We start from the raw sequence: 25,951 nt of genomic DNA, 5'->3' as shown, positions 1-25,951 counted from the left end.
TCAAAGTAAAATACACCTAGAATTCTGTTTTAGATTTTTTTTCTCTCTTTCTCTAATCAGAAAAATTCTGTGTGTGTGTGTGTGTGTGTGTGTGTGTGTGTGACAATATTTAGCTAGGGTCGACTTTATTATTATTATTATTTGCTGAATAAAAATGGAAAAAAAAGTACAAAGTCGAATCAATCAAACAAAACGTTGTTGTTGTTGGCCATTATATTTTGTAAAAGTTTTGAATATGAGAAAACATACATACACACCCACACATATACACATATCATGATAAGAAACATTTATCTCAATGTTTCAAATGTAAAGAAAACCTAAAAAAACAAAAAAAAAAAAAAGAAAAATTGAGAATACTTGATCATAAATGTTATTCAATATTTGTTCAATATATTCATCATAAGAAATAAATCCATCCAACAAACACCAATCATTCCTTTTTTCAATATTCAATTACGACTACGACGACGACGACGATGACGACAGTAAAACAACAAGTTTGACTGATAACAAACCAAGTTCACCAATAATTATCATTATCAATAAACAAAAAAAAAAACAACAACGACAACAACTCTCTTTCCATAGCAATCGGAATGATGATGATGATGATGATGATTCGCTTCCTCCAGATGCTTGCTTTTCCTGTGTGTTCACACACACACACACACACACACACACACAAACACTTGCTCTTATTTTTCTAAAAAAAAACTGGATGCGTAAAAATAATATCGAATGTCTACAAGCGACATTTCTAGGCAACCAACCAACCAACCAACCAACCAGCAAACATTCAGAAATTGAAAAAAATAGCTGATTATCACTATGGATGGAGAATAAATTTTTTTTTTTTTTTGGTTATTTTCACTAACAAATCGCCAACAACCATCAGCTTCGGTCCGAATCTTTTTTTTACATTTCTTTTGATTCTCATCATCATCATCATCATCAGAGAATCAAGTGTATGTTTGCATATGGATGTGTGTGTGTGATATATTTACAGAAAACACAAAAAAAAACAAAACAAAAACCCAAAAAAACGGATCAACAAAAAAAATGAAATGAAAGTTTTTTTTTGTATATCTATGCATGAGCAGCAGCAGAAACATTTTTTTCACTTTGACTCGCTTTTTATCTACATTTTTATTTATCCAATACAAACACCAACACACACACACACATGAGATGTTTGAAAATGATCAACAGAAAGAAAACTTCAAACAAACAAGAATTTTTTTTTTTTTTTGGAAGGGGAGAGGGATAATAACGAAAATGAATAAATAAATAAAATTCAATGTGCCGATGTGATTCGTCGTCGTCTTCGTCATCATCATCATCATCATCATGGCTGATGATGACCTTTGTGACTTTGTGTCCTTGACACAAGTGAATTGCTTATAATACATACATACATCCCTTGTACATTTTCAACAACAACAACAAAAAAAATTTTCATCATCATCATCATCGAATAATGATGATTATCAAATAGAGCACAAACACACACACACACAGAAAGCCACCATGAACCGAAAAAAAAATTGTCAACTTTTTTAGTTTATGAAAAAAAAATAAAGCTTAAACAAGCCAAGTGAACATCAACAACAACAACAACAAACAAACAACAAGTGTATCCAAAACATTGAAAAGATCATCATTGTGTCGATGTCAATGATGACAAAAAGCTGGAAAAAAAATTGAACAAATTTTTTTTCTTCTCATCTGGAGAAACTTGAATTCTAGTCAGATAAAAAAAAAACTGAACCAATTTTGGATGATGATCATCAAGCAACAGGAGTTAGAAATGAAAAATATTGGCATGTGTTTAGACAATTGCACAATCATTCCATCATCGATAAATATTGTGCAATAAAAGCAAAAACAATGAAAAAAAATTGAAAAATTCAATTTTTGTCCATTGATTTAATAGTTTGACACATAATCACGTCATCATTATCAAATACCTGGAATGACATTAATTCATTAAAACCTCAGTGAGAAAAAAAAAGTTTCACCGTGAATAACAAAAAAAAAAAAACTTTGTATATATGAAAATATTTTTTCATTTATATAAATTGAATAATTTATCAGAATTAAAGTTATCACGACAGACACACACACACACACGAATTTTTCCGTTGTTTTTGCTGTTGTTGTTGTTGTTTAGGGGAGTTGGCTATAGCTGACTATTAATGATTTTTGTTGTTGTTGTTGTTGTTGTTATTGTACCGTGTTGTGTTATGTTTCGGTTTTCATTGTTTTTTTTTTGTTGTTGTTGTTTTTTTTTCACTCAAATCAAGTTAAAATGAATGCGGAATATTAATTATGTGTATTCTGGACGACAACTATAGACTAGACTATAGACTCGCCCAATGATTCGTCAAAGCAGAAAAAAAAATGAAAATAAAAAAATAAAAAAATGACAGCTTCATTGTTATTGTTGTGGTTTTAACTTTGTTACGATTTTTTTTTTTGTTCGTAGTTGTTGTTCTACTTAACCATATTTTTTTACAGAGAGACATTCGTCTTGACGACGACAGCAAAAAAAAAAATCAACGACAAAAGATTTATTTATATTGCATCGATCCAGAAAAAAAACCGTTTTATGTTTTGCACACACACACACACACACACGATGTTGTATATGAATATGTATGTTGCTGTAATCGAAAATGTTTTTTTTTCGAATTCAAATTCAAACACAGGTACACATACACACACACTAAGCTATTGATCACAACTACCTGTCTTTATTTATTTCTTTTTGTTTTCTTAATTGACAACTAGATGAAAAGTATGAATTAAGTACAGATTTTCCAACAAAAGATCGTGACTAAGGCATCGTTTTTTTTGTTCATACTCTAATAGTTTGAAATGAAATTATCGTCATCAACAACAATGACAATAAAAAAAAAATAACAACAAAAAATTGCTCAATACAAAAATGTATTCAAATTTATCGAGATTTAAATATATATATAAAGAAAATTAGACCTACCTGGATAAAAGGTCCACAGACGCACACACACACACACACACACATCAGGTAAAAAATCAAAGCAAAAAAAATTCTTCTACGTCTTTTTTTTTCTTCCAAGAATCAAAAAAAATGAATAACAGCAGCAGTATATAATTGATGAGGTTGAAATGGTCAAATAGAGAGTTCGTGTGTGTGTGTGTGTGTGAAAGAGAGAGAGAGAGAAAAATAGATGATGATAATGAGGTAATCAAATATAGGAACTTTTGTTCAAAAAAAAAAAAAAATGAAATCGAAGTCAAAATTCACAGAAATCAAAATGATGATTTTGTAAATTCTGTAATTTTTCGTTTGTTCAATCCAGTTGATTTAGTTGAATATTTGGAATATTTGGATCACTATTTTTGATTATTATTCGTTTTTTTTATTTCATTTTTATTTTTTATTTTTTGTTCGTTTGAATCAAAAACGACCACAACGATGGCTGTAGTTTGGGTTATTATTGCCAATGATAACACTGTGTTGATTGTGGCTGCGACAGCAACAAAGTTTTTGTCGTCCTTGTCGTATTTTTGGAACCTATTTTTTTTTTTGTTAAATGAAAAAAAAAGAATTAAGAATTAGAATTCAAAGAAATGTTTAAGAGTGAAATCTTTAATAATAATTGAATTTTGCCAAAAAAAAAAACAACGACAACGTAGTGTTTTCAGTGAGTGAAGCAAACAAAATTTTCTAGGTAGGAGTGTATAAAAGCCATTGGCGTCGGCGTTTATCCACACACACACACACACACAACGACACTACAATGTTATTTTTCAATGAATTTTGATTTTGTTTGTTGATAAAAACCGAATGAATGAATGCATATAAACGCAACAAAAAAAAATTTTAAAAAAACCGGTGACAATGTGTGTGCGTGATTAAATTATTTTCAAAAAAATTTTTTTTTCAATTATTGTTGTTTGTTTGTTTTTTATTCTCCAATAAAAACAAATATCAACAAACACACACACACATTTGTATCATTTGAAACAGACGACAGTGTCTATCAAGAATACTCAACAGAAAACCAAAAAAAAAAAAAAAAAAAAAATAAGAAACGATGGGAAAAGAAAATTGCCGGATATTCAGAATTCGGGAACACACACACAAACACACTTATAGAACTCGAGACAAACGAACAAACAAAAAAAAAATTTGTGAAAAGTTTATATAAATTGAAAACGAAACGAAACAAAAAAAAAATTTTTTTTTCTCTTTTTGCCGGCAAAATTTATTAAAGTGTGTGTGTGTTCCAGTGTGTGGTGGTAACGATGACGGCAGCAGCGGTTATTCTCTCTCTCTTTCTCAAACGCACACACACAGAGTGTGTGTCTTAGCTAACGAAACAAAAAAAAAAAAAAAATTCTGATAAACACATGTGTTTATAACATGATGATGAACAAGATTTGGCGCCATTCAAACAGAAAAACACACACACACACACACATGGAGCATATTATTTTCATGGACAACTTTCATTTCAATTATTACGATTCAGATTTTTTTTTCATTACAAAACAGGAAAATTTTAAAATTATTATTTTTTTTTGCATACATGAAAATGTTCATCATTTTTTTTTTGATCATATCAACAAAATTACCAAACAACAACAAATCACATTTGGTTTTTTTTTCTGGTAAATGGCTCATTTGAAATTTCAATGTTTTTCAAATTTTTTTTTCTCAAAATAAACAAAATGATGATGATGATGATGGTCTAGACGACGACAACGACAACGACGACGACGACATTGATGTTGATGAATGATTGTGATAATGAAATGAAAGATAATCACACATGATGATGATGATGATTATTTTGGAACCAAAAAAAAAAAAAAGAAATTCTTCAAAGATTCGGTGTGTGTATGGGAAATATATTCCTGGAATACAGGTAAATCAACAACCAAATGCGGACAAGATGTATGCATGCACTGAATCTCAAGGATCATGAATGCATATGGAACGAATGACAGAAAACAAAAACAGAACAAACAATAAAAAAAATATATTGTACAAACCAACCAGAAAAGAAAAGAAAGTTCTAAATGAAAATATGACAGAAAAAAAGTTTTTCTAGTCTCTTTTACACGTTTGTGTCTTTTGCTGTGTGTGTGTGTGTTGTGTGTGTTTGTGTTCAAATGAATGGTGACAATTGAATGATGTTAATGAAAAAAAAAGTTGGAATACCCAAAAAAGATACACATACATTGGATATAAAAAAAAACCCGGTGGTCGGGCGCCTTTCACCATGAAACACTGATGACGATGATGATTATGGATCTAGCAGCCAATAATGATGATGAAAGTTTTCTATAAAAAAAAAATAAAATAGATACCACCAAGATTATAATGAAGAAAAAATGAAATGAAATAAAATGAAACGCGCAAGTTCTAGCTGTTGTTGTTGTTGTTTTTTGTTTATATGGATTCACCGTTATGTGTGTGTGTGCTGGCTTCATTTGGTTAGTTAGTGGACTGGTGGTGGTAGAATATTTATTCTAGGATTCTGTTTATACACACACACACACACACGCACATACACTAACACAGTGAATGAAAATGAAAGGAGCAAAGTCCAGTCAGTATAGTCCAGTTTGAAATAGAAGAAGTAAAAGAAAAAAAAAATACATGATCAGACAGAAAAAGATTGTTATTTATTTCATTTTGGTCCAGTCCGATCGTTGTACCGATCGACCAGAATAAGAATGAAAGAAAAGGCGGACGCATACTATTCATTTATTCCGTTCTGTTCCATTCTATTCTGTTCTTCTTTCGCCCACATATGATATTCCAGTATTTGTTCTAGTAGTTCAAGAATATGAACCAGAATATGTCATATTCAATTCGTTGTTGTTGTTGTTGTTAATGTATCGGCTATTTTTGGGGTTTAGATTTTTTTTTATACATTTTCATTTTGTTTAATTTTTCTTTAAATGAGAAAAAAAAATTCTAGCAGCATAAAACAGATCTAAAGCAGAACAACAACAGTCTAGACATCATCATATGCACACACACACACACACACACACACACACACACATACATAAATCAAATTCAATACAACAGAAAAAAAACTGGATGACCATCATCTCTTTTCCCTTTTTTTCTTAGTCGAAAAAAACTGATAATAATAATTTTGAAGAATAAATTTGGGCCATGATTTTTTTCTGTTTGTTTGTTTATTGCCTAACAAACAAGTGTGCGCGCAGGATGTTTTTGATTTTTTTTTGAATGCTTATGCACTCTATGTGTGTGTAATATTGGTGAATGTCCGAATAATCAAAAGAAGAATCCATAGAATATTTTTGACTATAATAATATGGACCCACGGTATGTATGTGTGCGTGTATTTTGTTTTTTTTCTCAACAATTGACAGTGGATTCTAGTAATAAGAATAGAAAAAAAAAATCCGATCGATCCATAACACACACACACACACACATAATCAATGGGGTAAAAAAAATTCTATATATAAATTATAGCCTGAAAAAAGATGATGATGATGATGGTGAAACAAACAAACAATCAAGTTGTATGCAAAAAAAAATAGAACAAAAGAATGTTGGAAATATGTTGAAACTTCATCTTGAATATGTGTGTGTGTATGCATTGTATTCTTTGATACATGCAACATTTCCAAAACATCACAGGAGCAGAATATTCTGTTTGTTTTTTTTTATTCATTCTCGTTCATGTGTGTAGTGACCATTACTATACCACCACCACCACCACCACCACCATGATCATCATCAGTGAAAAAAAAAAGAAATCACCATATAAGCACAAATGAAAAAAAAGAGAGAGAGAGATGCTTTACTGTTTATTTTTTCCAATTCGTTTGGTTCTTGTTGTCGTTGTTGATGATGTTGAGTCAAAAAAAAAATTCTTACATAACAAGCGTTCCAATATATATAATATAATAAGGCAAAAGAATTGGAGACACACACACACAAATACATTGTGAGAGAGAAAAAAAAAGAGTAAGTTCGAGAGAGAGAGAGAGAGAGACAAACGTATACAATGTGAATGTTTGGACACCATGTGTAACCATATATACCTCATATAACACACATACATACAAATACAATATATATATGCATTGAACGAAAAAAAAAAATTTGTGAAAAAAAAGAAACAATCTATCTATCTATCTATCTATCCATCTTTCTATCTGTCCATCTCACTCATATATGGTATATAAATTCTAAAGGCAAAATTGAGAAGAAAAGAAATTCATAAGAAATTCTTTTCCCTGTTTTTTTTTTTATTTTTTATTCACAACAACAAAATAAATATATATAAAAAAAAGCAAATCAAAATGCAATGGTGAACAACAACAACAACAACAAGAATAAAATTGGTACCAGAATCAAGAACAACAACCAGAACCAAGAACAACAGCAACAAAAGACGGCAATCATATGAAAGAAAAAAAAAATAAATAATGAAATTCCTAAATTCCAATACACTAACAACAACAGCAACCAAAAAAAAAAAAAAAAAAAAGAAAAAGGAGAAAAAAAAGACGTTAACCAAATGGACGAATCCGTTCGGACAACATACAACGCATACATATACCGACTATATATATATATATAAATACACTGTATATATATTTTACATACACACACACACACACACATATATGATGATGATGTACAATCAATGTGAATCCATATATTACATCACACATCACATTTTATCTTATATCCAATTGGTCCATACAGACAAACAAACAAACAAACAAACAAACAAACATAAGAGAGAATGCACAAACATGACAAACAAATAATTATTGTATAGATGGATGGATAGATGTGAAATGTATGTTTTTTTTTGTGTGTCTGTGTCTGTGTTCGTTTTGTATATTTCATCGAAAAAACATTTCAAATAATAATGATAATAGATCAAATTGGAATCTAGAAAATCAAACTAAACTACACTAAAAAAATAGAAAAAGAATCAGAGACGTCTCATTCATTTTTGCTTTTTAAGATTCTATATTTTGATTTGGCTTTGCTTGTGTTTTTGATTTAGCTAAATTCTCCAATATACCAGTTTAAGTAAAGTAGCGAATATCTTTATTTATTTATTTTTTTTTATTCAAAGAAAAAGAATAAAGAATCTGACAACACTGTACTGTGAATTGGCCTGATTTATTTTTTCAATCAAAAAAAAAAAAACAAATGAAACACTGGCCCAAAACAACAAAAATATCAACCATATGCATATGTGTGTGTTTGATTTATTGTCATCAACATCATCATCAAAATCCAAAAAAAAAACGAAAAAAAAAATTTGACCGAGACCTAGTTTTCACACATATGTAACACAAAATGGATGCAGAGCGATAGAAAAAAACCTAGTTTTACACTAGTGATCTTCATTGGTATATACAACGAAAAAAAAAATCAGTCAACAACGAAAATTAAGCGAAACAAATATCAAAAAAATACACACACACACACAGAGAGAGAGAGTGAGAGAAACCATCATCATCGTATGGCTATTGTTATTCTCATCATCATCATCATCATCATCATCAATTTTTTTAAACAACAAAAAATTGTGATTTTGAAAGTGAAATGTGTTTTTTATATATTTGAATCGAAAAATATGCCCATCATACACACACACACACACACACACACACATCACCACGACCGACATCAATAGTATATTGGTCGGTTTTTTTCTTTCTTTCTCTTTCTGGAACACACACACACACACATGATGACCGATGAGACTGATATATATAGTGGATATATGTGTGTGGAGTTTTTGGTAAAGAAAAAAAAATGGACCATCCAATGGAACCAACGGTCATATACACACCATGGATGTGGATGTTAGATTTTGAATTGAATGAATGATTTGAATCTCTTGAAAAAAAAATTGAACAATTTGCATTTGGCACGTCGTAATCGACGTGCATCTGTGTGTGTGTGTGTGTGTGTGTGATATTATGAACAGATCCACCATCACGAAAAAAAAAATACCCGAGATCTGCTTCAAGCAAGGAGGGGAAAAGAAGAATGAAAAAAAAAATTTTTTTTTTCTCGGATATTGGACATTTATTGTAAAACGGACACGCGCTTATTCGTGCGTCCATCACACACACACACACACACAGCATCAGCAGCAGTGGAACCATCATGTAGACAAAAGAAATTTTTCTTTTTTTTTTATCATCACTGGCCTAATGTCACTCTCGCGACTAAATGTGAATACAAACCATGTAAATGTGGATGATGAAAAAAAAAACGTACGTAACAGAGGATAAAATGTGTAGGAAAAGCAAAAGAAAATCTTTTTTATTTTTTATTTTTTTTATTTTTTATTTTGGGAAATCTAATTTTGTACCAAGGGGATGGCTGAATGGATGGATGGATGGATTGTTGATATATACATCGGGTAGATGGATGAGGATGTATATGTGTGTGTGTGTGTGTGTGAGAGAGAGAGAGGATGACCGAGGAAACTTACAAACGAAAAAATCCAAAAAAAAAAAAAAATATTAAATGGATGTGTGTGTGTGTGTGTGTGTGTGTGTGGATCGACCAACAGACCAAGTGACTGACTGACTGACTGACTAAAAGAATGAAATTCATTCGATATTGAATTCAATCAAATGAATGAATGAATGAATGGATGAATTAATGAATGAAAAAGACAACACTGTCCCAAACAACAAACGACAACAATAGAATGGCAAGTCTGCCCAAAACGAAACGAAAAGAAAAAAATGAAAATACAGCATCACATCAGTCCAAAATAAATTTTTTTTTTCGGTATTTGTATCGGGTAATACAGCACCATATATATATGAAGGAATGAAATGAATCCGAGACACGCGACAATTTTTTTTTTTTTTTGTTCGTCATCATCAAATTTATTTTGATGGCTGGAATTTTTGCATCCACTACTTTTTTTATCGACTCTTGTTCAATAATGTTTGATACTAATTATTAATCGATCTGTTTTTCATTGTTGTTGTTGTTGTTTTTCAGTGAAATTTTTTTTTTTTGTCTTCAAACAAATTAGCCATTTTTATTGGTTCAAGAAAAAATAACAGCTGTCTATTTGTGTATCATCATCATCATCATCAACGTTGGGATATAACCGGAAAATTATTATTAGAAACAAAACAAAAAAAAAGAAAGAAAATCATCCATTACTTTCAAGAAACAAGCTATTGACTTTTTTTTATAAAGTCGATATTTCTGGTCTTTATTTTTGTTTTCTCATCTTGCCAAATAATTGATACAATAATAATGAATTAATTAAAAAACATAATGACATAATTGCAGAAGAGTAAAATGAGAGAGAGAGAGAAAGAAAAAAAGTGACCGAAAAAATGAAATAATTTTCCGATCAGACAAAACAAAACAAAAATTGGAATATGAAATATGAACAAAAAAAAGAGAACCATTCAAATCAATCAATCAATCAATCAATCGATGTAGAGAGTGGAATAAATAAAAATTTTTTTTTTCTTCAAAAGCGGAAAAAAAACGCAAGTACATAACAATCGAGAGTGAGAGAGAGAGAAAGAGACAAATCAATCGATATTTATCGATTACATCAGCAACAAAAATAGACAAAAAAAAATCCGCTATATTGTTTGATGGTGGCCACAAACAAACAAATGAAATTCATATTAAAGATAACAATAATGTATCGTTATATGTGGACAGAAATGACAGAAATTGATTGTGATAGGGAGAAAAACTTACCGAGAAAAAAAAATGAAAATTTCAAGAATTTAATGAAACGATGAAACACATCACTCATACAATGACAAAAATGAAAATTTCAAAAGTGCACTTTGCGAAAAATTCAAATAAAAAAAACAATCTTTGATCACGGTGTTTTGATGATTTTTGTTGTTGCTGTAATTTCTTCTTCTTCTTCTCCTTTTTTTTGATCCACACTGCAGGTTATACTAATCAACAATGAACCAACAACAAAAAAAATCCGAACCCAAACTGACCATCATCAGAAATTGTATAAATTTCAATTTCAAATGAATGTAGAGTAGCAAAAAAAAAAGTAAGGAAGAATAAGAAAAAAAACTAAAAACTAGAAAAGCAACTGTCTAGCAACTGACTGGACTGGACTGTGGTCAAAATCTTGGTCATGCTCGGTAATATGTGTTATGGGGGTACATACACACACACAGATATACTAGGTACCACTTGTATATCTTAAGTCTAGGTTAGTGTGTGTGTGTGTGTATGTGAACCAGCTACAACAACAATACATTGGTCGTCTAATATTTGACCTTTCTCTTGTCCTCTCTTTTTATTTTCTCTTTCTCTATCTTTAGTGAGGCACTTTGATTTCTTTCTTTTTTTTTTGAATCTCATGAGTATGAAATGTCTAGAACATTGTCCAGACTTTGACCTAAAGTCAAATTACTCGTTACGAAAGAATGGAGATAAAAAAAATCACACACACACATGTATCAGCCCTAATAACTGAAATGAAGGATTTCTTCAACAGAGTTTTGCACGAAGGGGGGTTTATAGACCAATTTTTTTTCTGATCGCCTCATCATTATCATCAAACAACCAAAAATAACCACTTGTTTGATTAAAATAAAAAAAATTCTGATGTCTGACCAATCGATTGATCGATCAGTGTGTGTGTGTGTGTGTCTGTGTAGATGACGATGATCGGTAGGTCAAGAACAAAACAAAAAAAATCTACCAACTGAGAAGTAAAATGAATATGAGAAAAACCCATATATAATAATAATAATCTTTATCGAAAAAAAACGGTTGTGAATCCCGTGAATGTGCTATTGCACATCAAAATCCATTAACCTTAACATTATTCAATCTTAAAAAAATTATGGCCACTACTTTGGTTCAATGAAAAATGAACATTAAGATTGAGGCCCAAATTTTCTCATTTTCTTTCCAAGACCTAAATGATTGAAACGGGTGGATATCGCTAGAGATTCAAGATTTGTAAACTTTATAAATGTAGTGTGTGAGTGAAGAACAAAAAAAAAGCCAATTACTTTGACCAGACAAAATCATAGCAGATTTTTTGTTGTTGTTGTGATAACTAGTTTTTTTTTCTTCATCTTGTGTTTCATGAATAATTGTTGTATTCTTCCTCTTTCTTTCTCTCTAGGTTCGTGAGATTTTTGTCCATTTTTTTTTGTTATTCGTGCAGGTGAACCACCAAAAACAACAAGAGGAAAAAAAATTGAAACAAAACCAAAAAAAAGTAAGTAACGGAAATTGACAAAATATTGAGTAATCATCTACACAATTTACGAATATATGAAACATCAAATAAAACAAAAAAAAAAGAAAGAGTTGACTATCGTTGTTGTTCCTATATATATATAAGCTTTTGGTTTATTTTATTCAAAGATGCGTGTATGTGTGTGTGTTTGTGTGTTTAATAGAAGAAAAAGGAGGAGATTATAGTCGATTTATTGGTAGATATGCATCTCATGTAAAATAAAAATAAAAATAAAAATGAAGAAGAAATCAAGCACAGATTGAATGTTGTGGTGGCGGTTTCGGTGGCGGTGGTGTGATAAAAACAAGTCAATAAAAATAAACCAGTCTCTCTCACTCTTTCTCATTCCATTTAGACACACATACACTATTAGATGAATGGATGCAATTGGATGAACAAAAAAAAAAAAAAATTTGTGAATGCAAAAATAACAGTCAGTCAGTCATCAATGGGTTTGGGTTTGAAAAAGGGTCGTGCCAAACACACACACATAGCAAACGAGTATTATAAAAGTAAGGAGAGGAGTGAAGCCAGTGTGCTTATTAACCATACAAAACAAACGAGAAAAGATCCGGGTAAAAATCGGGTTTTTCATCCACACCACACAACAACAAATCAGTGTGTAAGTGTATTCCGACACGCACACACACACACAAATGCAAATTTACAATTTCAAAGACGAAAAAAATGTGCAATTTTTCCATTCAATTTGATTTCAAAGAGTGAAACAAACAAACGAGAAAAAAATTCATATGTTAACGTTTTTTTTGTAGTGTCCAACTTTTATCATTACAATGATAATGATAAAAGAATTTTCTAGCAAGTTTCCAAAATATAATTATCCGACTTTGTTGTTAATTTTTTTCATTTTGTTTGCAAAAAAAAACCACACACATCATAAATTCCGTTCATCCGTTTCTTTTATTTTTCTATTCGGATTCGGAATTCGATGCACACACACACACACACACACACACACACACAAACACACAAATAAATGAATGCATTGAATTCTGATTTCAATTCAATTCATAAAGAATAAACATTCATATATTTGTCGTGGTTTTGGTGGTGATGATGATGTGAAACATGAATTGTTGTTTTGTATCAAAACCATGAGACATTGACACAATGAATATTAACATTTTGTGAAGGACATACACACACACACAAACACACAGGAAAAATATGTAAACCAAGAATGCGAGATAATAAAACAGAATTTTTTTTTTCATTTTTGTTGTTGTTGTTGTTGTTGTATTCGATGAATTCAATGAAAAAAAAATTTTTTTTTTCATTCATTCATTCACGCTTTTGGAATCTAATTTTTGGTTCGTCGGATGACCATCATCTAATTCAAGTAACAAAAACGAAAAACAGAATTGAATCTAACCGGAGCGAACAAATATTTTTTTTGTCGTTGTCGTTTGGTATTTACAATGAATGAATGAATGAATGAATGATGATGATGTTTGAATAGAAAAAAAAATTTTTTTTTGACGCTAGAGAGAGAGAGATGGACATATACAATGTATGTGTGAATGAATAATGTGAATATGCATTTTTTGTATTCTGATTCTTTTGCCCACTAAAATCGTTTCAGCAGCAACAAAAAAGAAGAAGAAAATTTCACCAGAATGTAAACGTGTAAGAATGTGAATCATATGATTTAGTTTTTCAAGCAAAAAAAAAAATTAAGAGCAATATTACTACACACATTTGCAAATATCAATTCTAATCATCATCATCATCATCATCAAGTTTATATTGATTGAAGAAATCGAAATAAATTGAAAATGGAAAAAGACCTAAAATGTGTGTTCGACTGTTGTATTGGTATAGATTTCTGTTGTTTATCTTAGAATTCTATTCAATTGAATTGAATGAATACATTTAATAGACCTCATTTAATGATTATGATGATTACGTCGTCTGTGTACACACACACTGGAATACACTTATGAGTTCCAGAATTGTTTCGTTTTTTTTTTAATCATTTTCGATTAGTAAACATTTTTTGGGATCATCAAATGTGAATGCGAATAAATTTATCGATTTGAAATGTTCATGTTGCTCAAAATTGAAACAATTTCAATTTGGGATTTATTGACTAAACAATGGAGCCTGAGAAAGATAGAGATAGTCAATCAAAAAATGAAGAAGATTCTTCATTTGTGTATGTATAACTAATCTATCTATCTATCCATCCGTGTTTGTATATAATCCGTGCAATCAGAAACAAAACAGGCAACAAAGGCAACAACAAAAAAAATACTAGACACTTGAAATCAACGAAGAAATACCAAAAAAAAAAAAAAATGAAGAAACCATTTAGAAAAATTCTTAATGATGATGGAAATTGAATAAATTGGCCTATGGTGTGTATGCGTGTGGATATATATGGTAAAATGATCATTATAGATCACTCGGGAGTATATTTGTGTGTATTGTATGGGAGAAATGATTGCAAAAGAAATCGACCAACAAAAAAAAAACAAAAATGGAAGGAAATCAACAAAATACACACACACACACACACAAAAATAACATATGGAAATACTAAACTAAAGACAATCATCATCATCATCATCATTATTTAGATGGCAAAGATGAGAAAAAAACACTATGGTAATTAGCTCAATGAGATACGGAATGGAATAATAGAAATTCAGGAATTTGATAATAATGGAAAAATTTGGAAATTATCATTTGTGCCAAAGGTACAATCCAAAGAATTTTTTTTTATTGGATCTAATACTACTACTACTACCACTACGACTGCTATTACTACTTAGTCGTAGGATAATCTTTAGTTGACCGAAATAATAATAATGATGATGATGATGATGACATGAGAAAATAAAGATCAACAAAAAATTCATTTGACATACGATGGCCGTAAGCAAAGATTTACAATTTACAATATAAAAAAAATGGACAAGGATTTCAATAAATTATAACGGTCATATTTCACATAGATGCATCATCACGATGATGATGCCAAATATATAAAAAAAATAATGATAATCATGTACATTTGACAAACGACACATCAAATAATAACAAAAGATTATCAGTTTTTTTTCATTTTGCCATTGATAGCAGGTGAATTACTAATGAGCAAAAGAAAGAAAATTCAAGTGGACAACCTATTTAACATCGTCATACGGCTAAAGATCATTATTTGAGTGTGTGTGTGTGTGTGTGCCTTGCAGATCAATTTTTTTCCAGGTAGGTCACACACACACACAGTAATGAAAAATGAAACAAATGTCATTCATATGGAATGTGCCATTTTTTGATTGCAAAAATACTGAAATTTTTTTTTCGTTTTTGATTCCCTTTTCGATTGGCATCTTGGTTAGATCGAGAAGATGGACAAAGAGGATGAAATGAATAAATTTTAGCAACAAAAAAACTAGATAGATGAATCATTTGTGTTATCTTGTTTTTTTACGGCTCAACAAAAACATTTGGAATTTTAGGCCAAAAAAAAAAAATTTGATGATGATTGTAATCAATACATACAGACAAAGTAGATCGTAGGACATCACCACAACAACCATCAACCACCTAAGGGACAAACTTTAGACAAAAAGTAAAAAAAAAAAATATCCACTTGACCTGAAAGTTACAACAGTGACAGGTTTCGTTTCATCATCATCATCATCAGGTGTGTAATACATTGAACAAAAAACACATTCCAATGTTCATCCACCTCAGTCAGTGTCAGGCATCAAAAGGGCCAAGGGGTGGTATTCACCATTTATTTGACTGGATGATGATGATGATGACCTGGAATGATGAACCTGTTCGTTGAATTGTTCCAAAGTTTTCATTCACTGCTAACCATTAAGTTCATCAAGGTAAAAAAATAAAAAATATAGTGCGACCAACCTTGATATCGATGTACATACAAACAAACAGATATTTGACAGCACATAAACTTTTGTCTGTCTGTCTCTGCTGTGTGTGTGTGTGTATGTTGATCTTTCTAGGTCTTTATCTTTTTCTATATGTCTGTTTGTCTATGTATATCGATCATCAAGCGGTCAAAAAAAAAAATCAACTAAACAACAACAACAACAACAACAGGTATCACACAAACTGACCACCAAGTCAAGCGGTCAAAGAATTAGTGTTTAGATGAAAAACAAAATTAGATAGATGATTCAAGATTTATTTTTTTTTATAAAAATAGGGCCCCTAAGGCCAATAATCATCATCATTTTATTTCATCGATGATTGCAACATAATAATAACAATGATGATAACCGAACATAACCAAGCATAACATTTTTTTTATGGATGAAAAAAAAGAGGCGACTTGTACAACATATACACGCAATCATGCAACCAAAACTGACATTACCTATTAGACCAAAGAAAAAAGTCAATTTTTTTTTGGTTGTAAAAAAAATAGAAAAGAAGAACAACTCATCATCATCATCATCATCATGGCAAACATCAAAAATCATTAGGATAGAATAAATATTGATGGTTAGAACTACTAGGACCCAGTGTGTGTATGTGTGTGTGAGAAAGACAGAAAAAAGGCCTCATTTGAAATGTTGAACAACAAACAGAATAACCATGACCATGGCCCAGTGGCCATTGAATGTTAAGACAGTTATCACACACACACACATTGAGAGAAAGGTTCATCAGGAATCATAATCATTATAAACAAGAGAATGGTGATCATGATGATGATGGAAGGGAGGAACAACTTTTCCACCAAGGTCTTTGAGGCCAAATATTATCATCATCCTCATCATCATCATCAAGAAAAACAAAAAAATGCGAATGACCTCGAAGAACCTTGTATGATGAACAAAAAAAAAGAAAAAGAAAATGAATCAGTCAAAATATATAGTCATGGGTCTTTCACCTGCCCCGGTAAAATAAGTAGAAAAAAAATACCTACAGGTTATGTTTTTTGTTTATCTGATTCATTCATCTTCTTTTGTGTGTGTGTCTTGATGGTGGTGCATAAGAATCATCATAGGGGTCAATCAATGATTTTTTTTTGCAGACCAAAAAAAAATCGATTCATTCGAATTGAAAAAATTCAAATAAAACAAGGACCATCGAATGTGTTTGTGTGTGTGTGTTTGTCTGCCGTAATAAAATAAAATCAAAAAAAAAGAATGAGCAGAATAATAAACGGAAACGGATGTTGAACAAAGAAAAAAGCAGTGATGATTCAACAACAACACAGTTGCACAAACACATTGTATTTTATGTGTCTGTGTGTGTGTGTTAACTGTTGTTTTTTTTTTATTATTTGTATGGACCATGATTATGATGATGATGATGATGATGATGATTGTTGCCCATTATGATAATCAAAGTAATGCAAAAATGTAATCATCATTTATACCGGGTGTTCGTGTGTTTGTCTGTGTGTGTGTGTACTTATACAGTCATTTTCTTGGAAATAAAAAAAAAATCTATACATGTATATCAAATGAAAAGGTGTCCAATATTTCATTCCAAAATTTTTCTTATCTATAATAATAATAATGGCCATTCTAATAGTATTGGAATCGAATCAGGTAAGCAAAAAAAAAAATAAATATTTCCAAAATCACAAATTGACGAGAATATATATATATAAACAAATCTTACACATCATGAAAATGATGTGTGTGTGTGTGTGTGTGTGCGTGTGGAATGGTATAGTGTAAGAAATTAGATAGCAAATGATTTCTTCTTTCGACTACCGTAAGATTCATTAACTACTCACTACATACACACACACACACACACACACACACACTCATCATTAGACAATCAAATGAGATCGAGTGAAAAAAAAAGAAAATAAGGCAATAATAACTGGATATTGCGTGTTTTTCTCAAGAATCACGTAAAAATACTTAGTTTTTTTCCATCATCATCATCATCATTCTCGAAATAAATAAATGAAAAAAAACTCCAAGTGTTTCTGGAACACACACACACACACACCGACACCGACACCGATACCGACAAATATACTAATCATGTATGTGTATGTGTATGTGTATCACACAATTGAATGATCCAGAATCATGGAAATATCTTCTTTTTCTTCTCATAGTCTATCTCATTTTGATTTTTTTTTCATTTCACATTACCGTATGTCTATAATGATAATAATAATAAACAGAATATTCTCGTTTATATATGAAGTGTGTGTGTGTGTGTATAATATTAAAATGATCATGATGAAGTAAATCATCATCCATATAGATAGATATTACCAAGTCAAATGCCAATATTTCTTTCAATTTGTTACACATTGAATAAAATTAATGCAATAACAACAACAACAACAACGACGACGACGATGATGATAATAATAACAATAATAACGGTCAGATGAATCTCTTACATTGGAAAAAAAACTCAAATGGACTAACCAAGAATATGATGATGATGTTCCTATATTCGCAGACATCCACATCATCATCATTGTCTCATCAACAACCGACTCCATACACACACACACACAAAGAATAATGAGAAAGGGAGCAATTTTTCAAATTGACTAAAGAATGAGAAAAAAAATGGATAGCACGATGATGATGATCATCATCATCATCATTAAGCTCCTTTTTTTCGCAATCTTTATAACTGGCCAGAGAATTTTTTTTTTTGTAAAAAGTACAACGTGGACTTATAAAATCGGATAAAAAAAAGAACAGAAAGAAAGAAAGAAAGAATTACCGAATAAAAAAAGTAATTTCAAAATGTGAAACAAGAAATAAGATTTTCTGAAACAAAACAAAACAAAAAAAAATCAGGTGTTTTTTTTATGCTCCAGCAGTATACCTATACACTACAAAAATATATTGCAGAGCTCTTCATAAATAAATGAATATTCGAGGATATTGCATTGTTTTTTTCTGGAATGCTGATTATGATGATGATAATCAGAACATGATCAATCGGTCTAGATGGCTAATAATCAATTAACCAGTGAGCTTGGTTGGAAACAAAGATTTTTTTTTATATCTCAAATTTTTTGGTGAAAATAACGCACACACACACACATGGTTGATCTATGGCCTGCTTGAATAAAATTAAGAAGAGAAAAAAAATACAAATGCAATGACCCGAGCCCTACACATACATGATGATGATGATGGTCGAATGTAAAATAGAGGCCAAATTTGTGCCAGATTTTTTTTTTAACCCCTAGTTTTTTTCTGGCTCATCATCAACAACGAGAGTGAAGTGGAAAGAAAAAAAATAAAACAAAAAAAAAGTGAAACAAGGTCAAATGTCGTGAGAAAGAGGAAGAAGACATTCTGAGGTTAAGAAGAGTAGGGTTGTTTATTATTATCATCATGATGATGACGATGATTATTATTATATTGGGATATATGAACTATCTTGGTGTTTGATGTGTTGGGTCTAGACCCAATAATATCAAAACAAAAAAAAAATTGTCGTCGAGACAAGTTGTTCATAAATGGAAATCGAAAAATTCTGAACCAGAAAAAACAAAAACGCAACTAAACTGTTGCATGTGTGTGTGTGTGTTTTATTTTCAACCAATAAACACAATGATGATGATGATGAAAGAATGAACCGAAGAAAAGTCATTAATGAATGTGGTGGTGGTAAAGTTAGATAGTAGAAAAGTAGATGAAAGAAACAGGATGTTTACCAAAATTTGAAGTAATTTTTTTTCATTCTGAATGATTTCATCATCATCAACAACAACAACAACAACAACGAAGAGGAGAATGAAGAATGAAAAAAAAACAACATCCATCTTGATCCATCATGATAATGATTGAAATCAAGATGGATGGATTATTATTATGTGAAATGATATGAGGCGTTAAGTCATATGCACTCAAAATGTTTGCACACCACCCACATTTCTTACATACAAGGATTTTTAAAAAAAATATTAAAATTCGTTCTGCAATCATGATGGTCTTTTTTTTTTTTTTTTTGGTGGATTTGGAGTTTTCATTATTAGGTCACACACACACACACATACACACACAGGAAATATTCTATGCGGAGAGAAAAAGTGAAAATCCACGAATGAATTGATAATGATGATGATGATGATTCAAAACATTAAATTCAGTTTATCTCTCTTTATCTCTATGTTTTTTTCCATCATTATTTATAATAATTTTGAAAAATGAAAATCTGAAAATTCTAAATCCACACATCTTGTTAGTAGTAGATAAATAAATGATTATTAATGGATGAAATCTGTGTGTGTGTGTCTGTGTGTATGTAAAACTGAATTGAATTTATGAATTTTTTTTTTGTTCCACGTTGGAACAATTGTATGTATGGATTTTTTTTTATCAGCAATTGTTGTTGTTGTTGATTTTTTTTCCAAAATAAAAAAAGTTTCATCATCATTTATATGCTGATTTCGACTAGATGACCTGAGAATATCATAACGAATTTTTTTTTCTATCGCAAAAAAAAATACATGCAATCGTCCAGTTAACCGGTGGTGGACTAGCAATGAATATAGGTCCCCCCATAATCATATTATAAAATTTATTATCCACACATCCAGATTGATTGCTGTATTCAATGAAATCAGAATTGAAAAAAAACAACAACAACAACAACTACAACTGATCATCAGATGGATGGTTAGAGAAATGCGCAGAGAGAGAGAAAGAAAAACCCGGGTCCATCACTAAAACGAATACGAAAAATGCGAGGAAATGCAAATAAATCAAATCGAATCAAAAGCTGAATCAAATGAAAGAGAGAGAGAAAAATTGAAATTGAAATTGAAATGAAAATTGTAGAAATCATCATCATTATTATATTGGTTATATAACAGTGTTGTGTGTGTGTCTGATTGTATTTTGCCGAGAGGAAAAAAAATAAATGTTAACGACAAAAAAAAAACACGCGCAAGCTCGTGCAATATACAATTGTTTATTATTATATATTATTATTATTGTTGCTGCTGTATTATTTTTTTTCTAGTTTTTTTTTTTAGTTTTTCAGTTTCAGGACTTTCCATCATCATCCATTCGGTACAAGCTGGATCCTAGAATCAGACTGATGCATATGCAATGCAAATGACCTTGATTGGTCAAAATCACACACACACACACACACAAAGAGGACAAATTCAAAAAAAAAACTCATTTGATTTGATTTTGGTTTTTTTTTCATTGGTGAACGTGGAAAAATAATACATAATAAACCGACCAAAACGACTGAACAACGAACATCCGCGTAAGCAATGAGAGATGCACACGAGTGAAAAAAAAAGATTTACACACACACACACATTTATCAAAAAAAATTTCCGATTGAATTTTTTTTTCGTTGTACATTTTTTAACCGGTGAAAAAAAAATTAAAATTAAACGATTTCAGAGGTCATAATTATCATCATCATCATCATCATCATCATCTGGAGATGATTTCTTTGAAGCCAGAAAAGTTTATTATTTTATTGGCGGTGCTGGTGGTGGTGGTGGTAGTAGTGGAAGCGACGATGATAATGGTAAATATGTGTGTGTGCAGATAATAAATTATAAATTATTATCAGTCCCTATGGATATATAGGATTCTGTTAAACCGCAGATTCAATTCTGTATGGATTCTTGTTTATTGGTCATTCATTTCCAATTTTTTTTTGTTCATATAAATCCTTTGGATATTGATATTCGGTTAAACAGCAGCAACAACAAAAACATAAGAACGTCTCGTGTGTCTAATATTTATAAATAAAAGTCATATTTTTCAGACAACCCGATGGACAGGAATAACCGTTTTTTATGGAAACCGAAAAAAAAACGACCACGAATAAGTTTTTTTTCCAAATCAAAAAAAAAAAAAAAAAAAAATCTCTCAAGAGAATTCAATCCACCAGAAAATGGCCAATTCATTCAGCATCAATTCTTTTTGTTTTAGCCTGAAAAACAAAAACAAAAAAAAAACGGTGAAAATAACAACAATGACAAACACTACTACGATTATCGTAGATCTTGTAAAGAAATCCAACTTCTGTTGAATGTTTGCCAAGAAAAAAAAATGGATGGATCGGTAGATCGATGGATGTGAATGCATTGATATTAAAATGTTAACACACATCCGCCACCACTGCCACCACCACCACAAATCTAATATATTGGTATACAGTCCATCATCAATTAGTTTGTCTATCTATCTATCTATCTATCTATATCTGTCTTTTTCATTCTTGTAGATAAATAAAAATAAATAAAAAAAAATGACAATATCGATATATTCGGCAATTTCAATGTCTTAATTCTGTTTGAGAGAGAGAAAGAGAGTGGAAACCCCCCCCCCCCAAAGAAGCAATGGCTATTTATTAATTAAGTAAAACAAAACTCGAATGATAGGTAGATGGTAGATTGGTTTTCTTTGTTTTTGTACAGAAAATCCAACGTTTTGGGAATTTTTTTTTTTTTTTTTTTTTTTTTTTTTTGGTTTGGTTCATTTTATTTTTAGGTAAACTTTCTTCATTTCATTTAGTTTTCTTTTTCTTCTTCATTTTCCACCATTCAATGACTCTAAGGAATAATGTGTGTGTTTGTTTATGTCTAAATGATTGATTGGTTTACGATGATTGTTTTCATTGTGGTTTTATAAATGGACTGTCGACTATCCAACCAGAAACCAAAAACAAAAAAAAAAACATTTCAACTCATAGAAGTCTAGCCATAGAATAAAAAATGGAAAAAAAAGAAATCCAACCATTTGTGGATGAAAACAACAATGACTCATCGAGAGAATGAGGTGAGCGTACAAAATATATACGAAAACCCAAGAGTGGTCAGACAACAACAACAACAACAACAAAAAAATCCAGAATCAGAATCTATGGAGAGTAAGAGATTCTTCAGAAATTCTTTTTTTTCGATTACATAAATACAATAATAATAATAATAATAATAATAACCCATTAATGGCCACATCATCATCATCTAGTTTGGGTGCTTTTTTTTCCTCTACTCCATTCTATTTCATTCCAGAACAGCGATTGCCTCACCATAATAATAAAAACTTATTGAGCTACCGATGATGATGAAGGGAGAAGAGAAAAAAAACTTCTCTATGGACAACATCCAGAACGAAAAAAAAATAAATAAATAAATGAATGAATCCCATCTGTCCGCCACATACATCTCTCTCTTTCTCTATATATATAAATGGTCAATTATGAATAAATATATATTTTTTCTCTCTCGTGTACGAGTGTAAAACATTTTTTTCTAGGGTTTGGTTCATTATTTTTTTTCACTCTTTCCTGATTTATTCCTTTTAGTTTCCTGTGTTGATGATGAAAGATTGTTTGTCTGTTTGTTTGTTTGTTTGTACTCTTTCTCTCTTGCTTTCCAAAAACCGAAAATGAAAAAAAAATGGAAAAGGGATTCGCCATTCGTTGAGAGACTTATACAATGTAAACATCGCTTAGAATGGATATGAAATGAAATGAAAATTACCAAAAAAAAAAAAAAAATAAATGAACACAAGCATCAAGGAGGAGTCTCCCCTTTTGGTTTGTTGTTTTTTTTATAGATGATGATGATGATGATGAACGAATGATGAAAATGGTGATTATTCAACATTCGTTCATCATCATCATCAATCTGTTCCATGAGCAATCATATCACAAACACACACACGAATCGAATGGCTTATTTGTTATTATTATGGATGGGTAATGTCCAATGTGTGACGGTCACTATTATCGATTACGTTATATTTGGGTATTGTCGTTTTTTTTGTTTGCTAGTAAACAACAAGGGAACAAAAGAGAGAGAGAGAGAAAAAAAAAATCGATCTATCAAAATTATTATTGAATTGAATGGTATATGGGATGAGAAAGAATATGGATAGATCTGGATTTGGATCACCAAAAAAAAAAAAAAAAAATCAAAATCAAAAACATGAAACCAATGAGAAAAATAACATTCCAAAAGATGAAAGAGTTGATTGGCCAGCAACAAAAAAAATAATAAACATCCATTGAGATTTGAATTCCGGGATTGAATCAGCAAATTGCGCGCAAAAAAAATGCGAATTGAATAACAAAATCAACTCGAAAAACTTTTCTACTAGTGTATGACCAAATCAAATGAAAACAAAAATCTCATACACACACTAACCCAACAAACAAACAAACAAAACTAAACTAAACTAACCAACATGATTATGATGACGATGATGATGGAAAAATATAAATCAAGATACAAAATGCATGAATCTCTTTGGTAAAAAAACAAGACCCATAATAATCATCATAGTCATTGAATTTGGGTGTGTGTGTGTGTGAGTGAGTGTTTGTCATCATCATCAATATGGACAATGTTATTTTGACTGAAAAATGTTTTGGTTATTCGGTTGCTTGGTTAGTTTGGTTGGTGGAATCGAATCAAATTGAATGAAACAAAAAAAAAACACATAAAAAAACAAGACCAAAGTGATGGATGAGTTGAACGAAATGAATGATAGTGACGGGAACCAAAATGGGATACAAACAGAAACAGAAACAAACAAACAAAAGAATAATCAGAAAAAAACGGACACACACACACACACACGACAATCATAGCAGAGACCAGAAAAAAAAGTTACAAAGAAACTAAAAAAAAAAACGAAAATAACAACCCAAAAAAACCAATATAAATCTAATTTCATCATCGCCATCATCATCATCATCAGCATTTTATTGGAAATATTTTGTTACACCACTACTACTTATTTAGAGTCACTTGTATGGATTTCTTTCACAATGAATGTATGCAATTGTGATTATTAGTGGACAATTTCGAATAAGAATTCTGCAAATATGCACAACATCATCATTACATAATAATAATCATTATCATCATCATCATCATCATTATTACTTCTTTAATGTGATGAAAGTGGATACAGTGTTTGTGTATTATGAATGATATGTAAAAAAAATCAAAATACAAATTCAATACAAAACACTTGGACTGGAATGGATACTCTGTGTATCTATTTTTTTTTCTCCATTTTGAATAATAATAATAATAATCAAATAGAAAGAATGGACACTGTAATGTATTGCATATTGAATCATTGTGAATGATCCAAATGATCATGATCAAAAAAAAAGAGAAGAAGATGAGACAAACAAACACACGAAAAAAAAACATAACCAAATAAAGTGTCGATTTCGAGTGAGAGAGAGAAAAAGACGGAGAATCCTCGAAAATGAAACGCACATACACAAACGGATCTATCAAGAGAATAAATGAGTGAATGAATGAATGAATGAGTAAGCTAGAACAGAAACGAAAAAAAAACAATTCATCATCATATTGCGAATATATAGAAAAAAAAGTTATCATCATCATCATCATCATACTGATGATGATGATCGTTGTCGTTATAAGTCTGGTTTTTTTGGTTTGGGTTTGCTCATATTATTATTATTATTATTATAAATAAGATTAATGAATCAAAAATCAGAATCGAACAAAAAAAAATGGAAGAATCAATATCGAGCTAGAATGAGAATTTCTTCTGTTGTTATTCTGTATTTTTTTCTGGTTTTTGTTTTTTTCCCTCCGTTGTATATTGTTTTCGTTGTTGTTGTTGTTTGTTGTTTGTCAATATGGATGTAATATTGAAAAAATATGTTCATTTTGGCTATATTATAATATG

The 25,951-nt window shown here is 30.5% G+C and overlaps 1 protein-coding gene across 5 annotated transcripts in view; it reads right to left on the bottom strand.

Moving 5' to 3' along the window:
• The window catches only part of LOC124491875 (uncharacterized), a 58,077-nt gene that overhangs the window by 11,209 nt on the left and 20,917 nt on the right, over nucleotides 1-25,951 (bottom strand). For 2 of the 5 annotated variants that reach the window (XM_075729864.1, XM_075729862.1), the window contains exon 4: nucleotides 3,005-3,562. The gene's annotated coding sequence lies outside the window, so the exon portion shown is untranslated. Of the gene's footprint in view, nucleotides 1-3,004; nucleotides 3,563-4,580; nucleotides 4,658-5,234; nucleotides 5,417-10,765; nucleotides 11,129-25,951 lie in introns of those variants that run through there. The other 3 variants (XM_075729869.1, XM_075729877.1, XM_075729880.1) reach the window with 3 other exon arrangements.

This window comes from Dermatophagoides farinae, chromosome 1 (assembly GCF_024713945.1).
Source record: "Dermatophagoides farinae isolate YC_2012a chromosome 1, ASM2471394v1, whole genome shotgun sequence".
In the NCBI taxonomy this organism is placed as follows: Eukaryota; Metazoa; Arthropoda; class Arachnida; order Sarcoptiformes; family Pyroglyphidae; genus Dermatophagoides; species Dermatophagoides farinae.
Note: the sequence above shows the minus strand (reverse complement) of the source record. Positions and strands in the feature narration are given on the sequence as shown.